The 13,352-nt window shown below is 36.9% G+C and overlaps 1 protein-coding gene and 1 long non-coding RNA gene across 19 annotated transcripts in view; both read left to right on the forward strand.

Moving 5' to 3' along the window:
- Window positions 1–13,352, forward strand: part of LOC126183635 (CLIP-associating protein 1-B-like) — a 764,859-nt gene that overhangs the window by 622,408 nt on the left and 129,099 nt on the right. The gene's annotated exons all lie outside the window — the stretch shown is intronic.
- LOC126183637 (uncharacterized) lies at window positions 2,322–12,084 on the forward strand. The gene is made up of 3 exons (XR_007536783.1): window positions 2,322–2,697; window positions 6,504–6,566; window positions 11,878–12,084. It is a non-coding gene; the product is annotated as an uncharacterized LOC126183637 (long non-coding RNA).

Raw genomic sequence — 13,352 nt, forward strand, 5'->3', positions numbered from 1 at the left:
GGCATTAGAAGCCGATTGCAGAACAAATCTATTGCCGCCAACATGCATTTCATGCGAGAACCATGAAGATAAGATACAAGAAATTAGGGCTCAAAGAGAGGCATATCATCAGTCATTTTCCCCTCGCTCTATTTGCAGGTGTAACAGGAAAAGAAATCACTTGCAGTGGTGCAAGGTTCACTCCACCACACACCATACAGTGGGTTTCAGAGTATGTATGTCGATATAGATCTAGATGTAGACCAGTGAGGAGGTCAGGAGGAGAATAATGTATTAGTTGTGGCTGGAATGATGGTCAACAGACAGATGCTCTCAGTTGCTTCCAGTGAAGTGTGACATCTTTCCTTTCCATCCATCCTAATAGTTTCAGACTCTGTTCCTCACTCCTCCTTTGGACATCCACTTTCCTAGTAAACATCCAAGACACCACTCTTAACACCTGTACAGCTAATTTACCTAGGTGAATGCTGGCATTGTTTCTTCATTATGACTGATTTCCTTCCCCTTCCACTTCCTCATCCTACTGAGCTAGTTTTCCATTGATAATGGCCTCAGTAGAAACAGAACATTTAACTCCAACTCTCCATTCTTCAAACATATTATACCGAATAAGACCCAAGCAATCACTAACAATGCTACTGAATAAAAGTGTTTTCCAGTGTTATTATAATAGTATTCTTCATTACACGCATCAAGATTTAGACACAGTTGGCATCTCTTTTGTATTTGATATCAGTCGATTGTTTACTGAGGCACTGTTAACCATCTAGGGGGAGGTGACAATGACGGTTTGAAGTTTTAGGTCTATCTGTGAGGCTTTCTTGATGACATAATTGGTAATGTATCACATGTGAAATGCCTGATTTGGCACAGAGTTATAACTTGTCATATATAATTAATTAAATACAGGTATGCACTTTGCCCTGAAAGCTGATGCCTGTGATATTTTCTCATTAAGTGATTAAAACAAATACAGAGTGATAACTCTGTTGTAAAATTCATCAAAGTAATCCATGCAATATCAATCTCTTAGTCAAATGTAACATATGTAATATAAGGTATCTAGTAATCTTCCTCTGTTGCTGGCTTCACGGACTTGATATCCAGATGATAGCTGTGAGACAACGATCCACTTATTCAATATTCAAATAAAAGCGTGACAGAGATGCAGTGATTACTTTAGATTCGTGACTGCACTCAGAAACAACGAACAAACTGTCCGTCCGTTGGCTCAGTCGGTTCTTCCGTATTGTTTTTGCAGCTCCGGTCGCCACCATTTATACCTGACCTACCAGATATTTAGTTCGCAGTCATGAAAAATATTTTTGTGCACCAAGAAGTTACCAGTGATCAAGAACAATTATCTTGAGTGATCAGCAGGGCCATTTGTTGCCAAGGTTGATTTGACTCTGCATACGTTTCACCGGGAAGCCCTGGTCACCTTCCATACAATCTCTATCTCGTCCCATGTGAATTCCACATTTTGGAACCCTGGCGCGTGGCATTTGTGGCCGTCCATTTGCTTCGGACAAAGATGTGTAATCATGGCTCCGTAAGCAGCTGCAAACATTTTTTGTTGAAGGCGCTGACGGTCTTGTTTCACATTGGTATATGTGTATGTTCGGTGATTTCTTTTTAGATAATAAACAGTTTACTTACTACTTTGCAATGTCTCGTTTTTATTTGACTGTCCCTTATAATCGTTGTCCTTACAGTAAGAAAGCACAATAGCATTGTAATATGTATTTATATTTTTTCTTATCTTCATGTTTAGTGATGTATTCTGCAGAGTTTTCTGTTATCTCATTTGTGCATTTTTCTAGAGCATGCTTTGAAATTAGGCGTAGTATCTTTAACAGATAAATTCTCTTCTTCCCTCTAGATTTCTGTCACTGGACATCCCTCAAAACACGAAACAACTTTATTTATATGTTTTTGACACGCAAAGATTCGTATCCGGATGTAGGAATATTGAATCTTAACGTTTCGCACGCGTTTTGCGGCGATTTTCAGTTCACAGGATACAATTTATCGGCGCAGTCGTGATTTATGCCCACACATTTCAGTAATTTTGCTCAAGATTCCAATTTCACACGCATCTCATTTACTGTACATTTCCTGTCCACCCGCTACAATTTCTCTGCGCAGATTTGATGTGTGAGTACTGTGCAGGTAGATCGTTGCGTGCGGAAAAGCCTTTGCACGAACCCAAGAGCTCGGTCAAAGATTTTATTTATTTTCTCCTTGCTCAGTGATCACTGCCTTTGCTCTATAACCTGTGAGGCTCTGGATCTGGGTGTATCTGTATTTAGTATCTTTGATTACATTAGTGTACTGAGTTAATGCTGTGACATTATGATAGAGTGGGAGTTATGGTTTTTGGAAGTGGTGTTAATGAGTTGTTTCTCAAGTGCAGTAATTTGCCTTTTTGTGCAACGATGAATCATTTGATTTTGTTTTTGTTTTTGTGGTTATTTAAGTAAACAATAATTGATGCGAATAACTAAAGTTATCACTGCACGATATATAAACTGTCATATCTAGTTTCTGTTATTGATTGTCGCTAAGTCACAGAATAGGACATAATATAGAAGATGAACTGTACAGGAACAGCGTCAGTGTATGTTTTTTCAGTGTCACTGTGATATTTATGAAACGAAAAACTTCTTCCTTTGGAACACACCCACGAAGGTGAAGGTAGATGCTAGCAGTTTGTTTACTTATTACGCCACCGCACTACCTATGTGGAACAGTTTTATAGCTTTGTGTAGATGATTTCACAAAGTAACTTCACAAGCTTCAGTGTTTTATTATTGCTTTTGGAATAGTTGTGTACATTTGTTCGGCAAGGCTGCTTTAGTAGAGACGCGCAAAGTTCCGGTACCATCATTTCTTAACAACATAAGGAAACCGATACTAATGGTAGACTATCATTTAGAACAGTAGCAGAAGCATGGCATTCTTTACAAAAAAAAAAAATAATGACAACTGCTGATTCACCTGTGCTTTAAGTGTATCGTTTCTGCAAAATGCTGGGATGCGAACAAACCAATGAATGTTGGTTTAGTTAAGTGCCGATTAATAAAACAGCTCCAAGTTGAGGCCCGTCACGAAGCGAAAGAGCCATGTGATTAAGCAGGGTGCGAAAACTGTAAGTGTTTTTTTAGGATTGCTATGTCACAGAATTTTTCTTGTTCTCTCACGCGCTATCAATAAAGCGATTCTGCCTTGTATGTATTTGTATCGTTGTGGTAGAAATTGCTCTCCCGTTGTTTATTGTGGACAGTGTATTATGAACAAATCAGTTACCTTTGTCATCAGAGAAATAAAAACAAAAACAGACCAACCGCTAATCCACCCCTGCCCCAGTATGATTGATAAAGTTGTCAACAATTCTGTGCTAACTTTCAGGTTGATACAGTTTGTGTGTATGACCTCTGTATAAGTTGTCATTGACTAAACTCTCCAATAAATGTTTTAAGTGCATCTGTACACAAAAGAATTAATTAACTGTTCAAAAAGTTATAATAACTACTAATGGAAATAATAGCAAAAGTGTGAAATGCAGGAAAAAGAAACGGGCCATCACTCAGTCTCACTTTTCTCTGTAAGGTAAGTGATGGCCCACAACCATGGTAAACTATTATTTGTAGTAGGGTTGTCTGTTCAGCAGTTGATATAGAAAAGTATGGGACTCCTAAAAGTCATATAATAGTACTCCTGGTAGTTCCTTTATTAGTGGTGGCAGTAATCAAATATGCCTGGCCTTTATTCATGATTCATTTGTCTGCTTCTGTGATTTCATTGCTTCTTTAATTCTGCTTGTTAATTGCCACAGATGAGTGCTAGTGTGATGGCATTGTAGTGCAGACGTTCATGAACTGATATTCTGCGATGCAGAAAAACAATGGAACATATTTAATGAATTCAGTTTTCAAGACCTTTGTCATTGTAAGCAGACAGAAGCAGACAGGCACACTGCTAACAGTCGTGTAGGTGTTTGCATGTGCCAAAGTTTAAGGGAGAATGTATATCAGATTTTGGGGCCTCATAACTTTGAATGTAAATCTCTAATTCAAAGGAGTTCTTAACAGCCTCATTGTTATGTTTGCGTAAGATTTATGGTATAGACAGTGCCATGAATAAAAAGTGAAAACAGTAATCCTTGTTCTGATATGAACTACTGCTGCTTACTTTACAATGAAATTGATTCCTCCCAGTTTTGTTAACAGTAGCCTATGGATAGAAAATTCCTGCAGACATCCTGAAATTGTCATTGTAGTTACTTAGTTGTGGAGAGTTTATGTTTGCTGTGGCATGCCAGTGTGTACATGATAATCATTTATATGCTATTTATATCTCATAGCAAATTTGCTTCTTTTGTCAGAGGTTCAGTGGTGAATAATCATTACACATGTTCTTTGATTGTTGTATGCTCACAGAATATGCACAATAATCATAGAAACATGTAATTTAATGTATCGGGTTTTCAGTTACAGTATTAAACAAACATAAGAATTTGTTCCATTTGTATGGTGGTTAAGGTTCTGATGTTTGTAGAGTACTTTGTATGTCTCTTTTTCATGACCTCATTCCACTAGTGTAGGCTAGAGTGTGCTTTTGGTGCCCCCTCCCTTCTCTGAAATTTTGGGGAAATACGGAAGCGTCCGATCCTGCCCGTCTGCTTTGACCCATGACGTCACAAATATGGCGGAAACAAAAACAAAGACACACACTTTCCACATGAAGCCTAATGACACTAACGGGACAAGCACGGGAAATGGGGTGTTTTGGATGGGGAGCAAACTAAATATAAACAAATTTAGACACCTTGTGTAGCTACAACGTGTAAGTGAAGACAGCCATGCATGAATACCCGCCCACCTCCCTAGGGGTCGTAACCCCTGCAACCCATAGAAGATAAAGATGCTTCAGTAGCTGATTAGTGTTTTTTGTCTTTTTTTTAAAAAAAAAAAAATCTCACAGGATAGAACGAACAGCTCAGAAAGATAAATATAATAAACTAAAACAGAAATTGGAGGAAACAGATAATTAAAATAAGTAATAAGTGTTTTTAAATTAAAAAAAAAAATCTCACGAGATAGAAAGAACAGATCAGAAAAGTAAATAAAATAAGATAAAACAGAACTGGAGACAGCCACACTCAAACCAAACTCCGCGCCGACATGACATCACACACGACAACACCCTTACGTCACGGGTCAAAGCCGACGCGTGGGATCGGACGCTTCTGTCGACCCAATTTTGGTTGTGGTGACAGATTGACTATGGCTTAGCTTGGGGTCTGGGTTAGGAGGTAAGAATTTAGTTTTGAGTTGACGAAGCCAAAAAGTATGAATGCCAAATACAGTTTGTGGTAACAGATTGAGCTATAGCATAACCCAATGTCTATGTTTATGCCATATTTAACCCACTTTTTGCTATAAAAACAAACCATGAAAAATAGAAGCCCCCCTCCCCCACTGTGTAATTGTTACCATTTAGTTGTATTGTTATTTTAGCTGCATGTTTGTAAATTGTCATGCTATTGGATTTATTTTTTTGTGGCATAGAAGTAAGGGTGTTCTTACGTTGATGTGTGGCTTGCATCATTTTGTGTCTTGTGGTGAATGTTCCTGCAGTTTAAGTAAAGATCTGAAAGTGGATAAAAAGTTGATAAGGTATAATGAATATTCCATAGTTGGCTGAATGAAGTCCATTTTTTTTCTTCTTCTTTTGTTTTTCCTCATAGTTTTATCAGCTGTATGCCTTTAATGATATTGTGGATGGAGACTGGTGAAGCATTTGGCATATCCTTTGTATGTTGTTTTTGATATAGCAGAAAATTTTGATAGTACTATAAGCATTGCTGTTTTATGGAAGTTTTAATACAAATGCAGTTGCAATGAGATGGATGTGTATTTGCCTGAACTGTTACTTGAATATGATATGGTTAAAGAGAATGTGTATTGGAAAGAGTATAGGCATTCCAGTATCTTTGAAGAAGTGTGTGCAGTATTGCTGGATGCAAAACACCTTTTTTTCCAAGTTCCCAAACATGTTTCAGCACCTCTGTGCCATTGTCAGTGGGTTTCTGTTTTATTTAATCTGTAATGTGAACATTTTTACTAAATGATTACAAAATTATGTGGATATTTATTTCAAACAAACAATTTGTTTCTTTTTGTTAATACCTTCACACTTTGTTTGCATGGTTTTTCAGGACCACTTGTGTGTTATTTATTAAAGGTAGCTTGTCATCTGCAACCAAATGTATGCTCTAAACATAATTTAGTTTGTCGCGATATTTCACATCTATATTTGTTCTTACTTATGTTGTTGTGTATGTAAGTAAATCTGAGATTCAGGTTTGCTGTGAAAAATGAGTCAGTATTGTACCATAAATCACTTTCTCATAATAATAATAATAATAATAATAATAATAATAATAATAATACCCTTCTTGATGTAGTGAAACTTTAACTTGTATATATGATTTTCAGGGCTTGCTATCTATCCAGTTCACGGTTAGCTGCATTTCTGGTGCAATAAATTACTTGATACAGGTAAGTAAGTTGAAATTACATTGCGATTAAAATATTTATTTACTACTTTTTGAAAGAAGGAAATAGTTAATATTTGCAGATGCTTTTTTTCTGTTTACGTGAGTGTGTTAATGTGCTATCACCAGTAGTAAAAAGTTATACAAGAACAAGAGAGCAGAGTGGTTCTATTTCATTTAATATATCTCTCACTGTAATTTCTTAAGCTAAAGCCACTACAAAATTTACTTGTGCTGGGTAGTCATGGTACCTGAGATGTACATTGCAGAAGCATTCAAATCATAGGTGAAACACTTGTATAGAATAAAGTAATGTCTGCTTGTGAGCTCATTCCTTTCAGCAATCTTGTTGGATGGAAGTGTTCCATTTGTGTTTATTATATAGGTAAGATGATATACCATCAAAAGTGTTTGTTCACATTAGTAATTTGGTGACCTAATACAAAATTAACATTAGTTCATTAAATAATTTCTTGTTTTTGAAGTGCTATTCTTTTCACAGAATAGTGAAGCATTTGCCATCATTCAGTCAACTAATTTTTCTCCACTGCAATTGAAATAGTGCAATTTCGATGTAGGTTTTCAAATCATTTCACTCAGTGAAATTAACTTTTACTTTTAAACAGATTTGTGGCTATAAAAAGGGTGGCATAGTTGTTGAAATAAACATCACCATCAAATTTATAAGTAAAATATATTTTAGTGGCTACTGAACTTGAGTCATAAAATCTGCTGGGAAGAGTTATGTAGTTGATTGTTTTTTTAAATATAAAAAAGAAACCCAGGATAAAGTACTAACAGTTATGTACTGCATAGTTCATATTGTTTGTGTGGATCATTTAAATGCGCCAAAAATGCTTGCAAGTCATTTTACATCACTGTAAACCCTTGGGTACCTAGAAGATTTCAGTATGCTGGACATCACACTTACTGGCTGTTCGACATTACTGCACCGACATATATGTTTGAGAAGTTATTGATTATTCTTAGAACATTAACATGATATAATATATTGTATTTAAACACAGTTTGGATCGTGTTGTTAGCTACGGGTTATGAAGGCAAAATAGGAATTGATGAATCACTTCTTTAAGATACACCTGTCCTAAATCCAAACATCAGTTTGAACACCACAATGTTTTAATAGCTATGGTATCACTAGACTTGGTATTCCCTTGCCTTGCTCTGATCTTTGAACTGACCTACCCAGCCACTTATTCCTTCATAAATAAAAGCACACAATCAGATCTGTCTGAGGGACCAAACAAGGTTAAGGTATTGGTCTCACATTCAGGAGTGGCCTGGTTCAAATTCTTGTATGTCCATCAACATATAGGTTTGTTTGATTTCCCTGATTTTATTAAGGCAGTACTGGGATGGTATGCTTTAAGGACAGAACAAATTCCAACCCTGTTTTTGTGCTATCAGAACTTAACTCTAATCTCTAATAACCTTATCATGGTGGTATAATAAATCCTAACCTTCCTTACTTTCTGATAGAAGTAGTGGAGTTTTCAAGAATTCAGGGAAATGTCAAGTACTGATTATATTTAAATTGTCATAAAATGTTTGTGATGGTCTCTTGGATTTACTTTGTGCTCATGAACATGAACAGAGAGCTGTTTTTAAACCATGAAAATATGCATCCTGTAAAAAATCTGGATAGTGTCCATACTGCACTACTAATTGTTGCAGTAGAAACTAAATATATAATGAGTCCGGCCTCAGCAGCCAGAGATAGTAGAGAGAGAGAGAGAGAGAGAGTGTGTGTGTGTGTTTTACTTATTTCAGAAGAAGGCCTTCTGGCCGAAAACTTAAGTGTTCAGTAGTTTTTTTTTTTTTTTTTTTTTGTTGTGGCTGTCTCAGACTTGACATCTCCGCTATATGGTGAGTAGCAGTCTATCATTTATTATCTGTCATTATTCTATCCTGGATTTTCCACTGTGACAGTGTACTCTTCTAGCATGACAGATTCATGGCATGAAAAGTGTGGTACTGGGATACTGTGGAGACTTACTGGTATAATTGCTCACACATTATGAAAACTGCTTAGGGAAGAACGTTATTTATAACATCTTATAGATATGTAGTTAAGCTCAAATACCAACTCCAGCAGTGTCAATGTAATTTAGCACGTTGATTAATTGTATGATTGTGTACCTCCGTTACCTTATGGGGTAGTAACCACAAAAATTACACTTGTTTATACATAGTATGTATGCCTAGATTAGTGGGAAAGTTAATTATATACTGTTAAGAACTGTTAAAAGCAAAAATGGACAAGTTACTTGGTACAGGCATGCAGAAGGTAATGATGTGAATTGTGGGAAATTTAACTTTTGAAAGTGAACTTGTTTATGCATTTTATAATGCAGATTTGAGGTTTTTTTTTTAAGTCATGCCATCACATCTTTTGTGAGAAGAACATTAACTGGAGGGAGGAATTCAGTCTTCAAAGTACAGCTCTATGCTCTATGCTCCAGACAAGATCTCCAATAGCTACCAATGCTGTTTCCATCTGTCAGCCCCAAATTGCAAATGGCTGCTCCAACTTTGACTGTGCCAGCACAGAGACATTGCCATAAAAACATAAACAAAATCATTTTACATTTGCAGACTTGCAAAGCGACCATTCAAAGCCCATTTAAACTACAGAGAATCTTCAGTTGTCGTATGGGTTATAGCTAGACATGTTAAAACTTGAGACTTTGAATCTTTTAGTTTCTGAAATGCAGAAAGCAGGAGAAATAATTTCTATATTATCAGCCATTTCTATCATTAAATAATGTGGCCTGTATCAGTACTTCTGCATCTGGTATGACAATTAAAATCACACATGGAGAAAATTTTTGAATGAACTGAAAGAAGTTTTTTTTTTTTTTTTTTTTTTTTTATCTGAAGCTTGATTATTTTTATACCACACACCCTCTTCCATCAAGTTCAACCAACCAAGCACATACGATTCAATTCTGTGAATCACTTTTGTAAATAACACTGCTTAATTGTTGGCTGCTGTTGACAGTTCACCACTGAACGTAATTGAGAAGTTGTGTATGGTAAGCTGGGTTGCTGCAGATGGTATGGAAAATTTTTTTTGCCACAGTGCAAGGAATATGTTGAGCAGTGTGACAGCAAGATATGCAAGCCTCAGCATTTAGGTATCTCAGGAAAAAGGCAAACTGACACAACAGAAAGCTATCAGACAACTTGCCCACATTGCTCTTAAATTTAGGAATGAACTGCAAGCAGTTTGTGGCTGTAGCTTCATTATTTTATATCCACATAACCTCGTCTAACAAGCTTATCTAATTTTGGTTTGCAAATAATTCTGTAGCTATTCGGTATTGATCTGAGATCATCCCCCCCACACATACACACACTGATAAGCCACAACATTATGATCTCTGCCCACTGTGATGTTGGATACCGCTTGGTGCCGTTGAAGGCACATGGCACGGTAACAAAAGTATGTAAGGAGAGCAGACACAGTCTGGGGATCACCGTAGTGAAGATGTGAGCTGCAAATGAGGAAATCCATTGAGGTAAGCAGCTTTAAAAAAGGGCAAATTATTATTATTATTATTATGCAGAGCCTGTGAATGAGTATCTCCAAAATGGAGAAACTGGTTGAATGTTCATGTGCTACTGTCGTGAGCATCTATGGAAAGAGGGAGAAGGACAGTCAAACTACCACTAGATGCTAAATGGTTGGATGTCAATGATTCTTCACAGAATGTGCGATTCAGAGACTTGTCTGTTCTATAAAGTAGGATAGATTGTGATCTGAGGCATCCCTACCAAAAGAGCTCAATGTTGGTGTACACACAATTGTTTTGGAGCACACCATTCATCGTACATTGTTGGACATGGAGCTCCGCAGCAGACCACCCCTATGTGTTCACATGTTGACCCGATGACATCATCAATTACGTTTGCAGTGGGCCAAGACACAGGGATTGGACTGTTGATCAATGGAAACATATCAGCTCTTCAGGTGAATCACATTTTTGCTGCACTAGCTAACTGATTGTCTCCACAAATGCCTTCATTGAGGTGAACAGTGGCTTGAAATGTATAGTGTAACACGGGTGCAGGCTGGTGGGAGCAGTATTATGTTATGGGAGACTTTCTCCTGCTCTTGCATTGGATCTGTGGTAGGAATTGAAGACACAGTGACAGTTGTGACCACCTGCATCCCTTCATGCAGGATGCCTTCCCCAATGGTGATGTCATCTTTCAGCAGTATACTTATCCATGTCTCGGAGCCAGAACTGTGCTACAGCGGTTTGAGGAAATTGCGGAATTATGGTGAACTCACATTGATGTCTTGGTGACCACATTCGCCTAGCGTAATGCTACGGAACCCATCTGGGTCATCAGGTAGCATCACTGCATAGACAAATCAGCGTCCTGTTATTTACATGATCTGCATGTAGACATCGAATGCCACATACTTCCACTAGCCTAACAACAAACTGTTGGGGTCCCTGATACGCAGAATCAAAGATGCATTTCATTTTAGAAATGGACAAACATGCTATTAAGCAGGTGGTCATAATGTTTTGGCTCATCTGATGTGTGTGTGTGGGTGGGGGGGGGGGGGGGGGGGGGGAATTCTCACACACTCAGTGTCACTATGCTGTGGTACTGATGTATTGATTTTGCAGTACTGCAGGTAACCAACAAAACCCTTTCTGTTTCTATACAGCTTCTTAATCTCTGGTAATGACCACTTCAAATTTCTGATTAATGTCTCCCAAACTTCATGTTAAGTGTGTGTTATGTAACAGGAATTAATTGTTGGAATACAGTAGGTTTAAACTAGACCAATTAGTTTCTCTTCAAACATTAAGATGTGTAGTATTAGCTCTTTTTTTTATGAAATAATGAATATTGTTTGCTACACTTGCCCCCATCTTAATTGCAGAATGCAGCTCCCTACTCCAATCAGAAAAAGAAGAAAAAGGATCCAACAGGGCATGAAAATACAGTAGGGTGTGCAAGTTCTGTTATTTTCATATTAAAATCTTTTGTTGTATTGTAAATGGGACGTTGTATAGTTTGTCCAATCAGTGACCAAGCAAGCCTAAAAATACCAGACTAGAGAGATCTGAAATTAAAATACAATGTATGTAGTGAGTTTACTTACATTGATTGAATTGTGAACAGAAGTTTTATGTTTGGAAGTTGTTGATTTTCTTCTTAACTGTACATCTTTTTTGCAGCTTATTTTTTTCATATTAAAAGTTGAATTTGGTAAATCATATGTTTCTTCCAGAATTGAAATAGATGACACATTACTAATTTTGTTGCAGGTTCCAAAGAAAGAAATCCAAGAAAATGGCTGCTCCAAAATCCTTAGATGACTTTAATAAACTGTTAGATACCTCAGATACAAAAGTAAAACTAACTGTTACAAATAACTTACTAGCCTACTTATCAAACCCAGAAAACAGTTTAGAATGTGAAGACATCTGCCTTTTCATGGATGCAATGGTACCCTGGATGCAGTCAGGCAATAGTAAGGTAAGTTAAATATTTTTACAAGAGGTAGTAATAAATATTCACTAAGCATTTATACTGTTGTTACAAAAGTGATGAGTTAGATACATAAAATTGTACATTATCTTCTCTAGATAAAACATTCAGCTAGTTAATGTTTCAACTCAACATGGTGCCAAAAGATGGGCTAATATTGAACCAATTTGTTTTCATAGTTGTCCATAGACTGGAGTTTGTCAACAGAGACTGACAGTAGTTCTCAGACATATTTGGATACTTATTGGATGAAAATGTAGCTTGTTGTTTAAAATTCTTTAGAATATTTATCGTAGAATTGGTACATCCCTTACAATCCAAATTTGTACTTTATCCTGTTCCATTATGGTTTCAAAGTAATTTTTGGCAGAAACCATCATAAACTGTTTTTTTTTTTTCCAATGAAAATCAGTAGAAACCATTGAAGATGCAAGACAATGCCTTGCACATGTGACTGCTGCCAACCTAAAAATAGGCCAGGATCCATGTATTGTGTTGCCTCATATCTGAATCCCTCCAACATTGTTGCAAAAAAATGGTACCTTAATTGCTCAACTGAACTAATGCTTGGAACCACTGTGGTTCAATGGGTGATTGCATGAGAGCAGTGAAGATGCTGCATTCTGTGCTGTAGCTGTTAAAAAAGGCATTCTGTGTGGCATTCTGCACGTGCATCCCTGGTAAACTAATGAAAGCATAACTTTTTTTGTTAGATGGCCAATAATAGGTGATGCCATGTTAGCCAGTATGGCGTTGTGATTGCTTTGAACAGTTATTACCAGTTGATGCTGTGCCTGATTATAGATTAGTTCTATCCAGCAATTCGACTGCTCACAATAAATAGTAATGCTTTCATTCAACCATTTTGAAATGTGAGCCATTGAACTGACCAAGCTTGACTCCATGAGAAATAATCATTTTGTGTGGGTACTGCTCACCTAGTGGCAGTGTGGACACCTTTTAACTGACTTTCCAAACAGGATAAGGCATGGAGGAAAATGTTTCTTTGTTGATAACTGTAACATTGAAGTCACTGATAAAGGCACTGGCACTTCTTGTTGTGAAGGCCAGTGAAACTGCAAAGAGACATACAGTTTGACAGTATTATTAACTTAACATTGAATGTAAAGGGAAAAGGTAACATGAATTTAAGCTTGAGGAGGGAACCAACTGTCCCATTAAGTGTTAACAATAAATCTATAGCTTGTGTAGCAAACACAAAGTTGTTAAAGATGAATATTGACTGTCAGTT

Source organism: Schistocerca cancellata, chromosome 4 (genome assembly GCF_023864275.1).
Source record: "Schistocerca cancellata isolate TAMUIC-IGC-003103 chromosome 4, iqSchCanc2.1, whole genome shotgun sequence".
Lineage (NCBI taxonomy): Eukaryota > Metazoa > Arthropoda > Insecta > Orthoptera > Acrididae > Schistocerca > Schistocerca cancellata.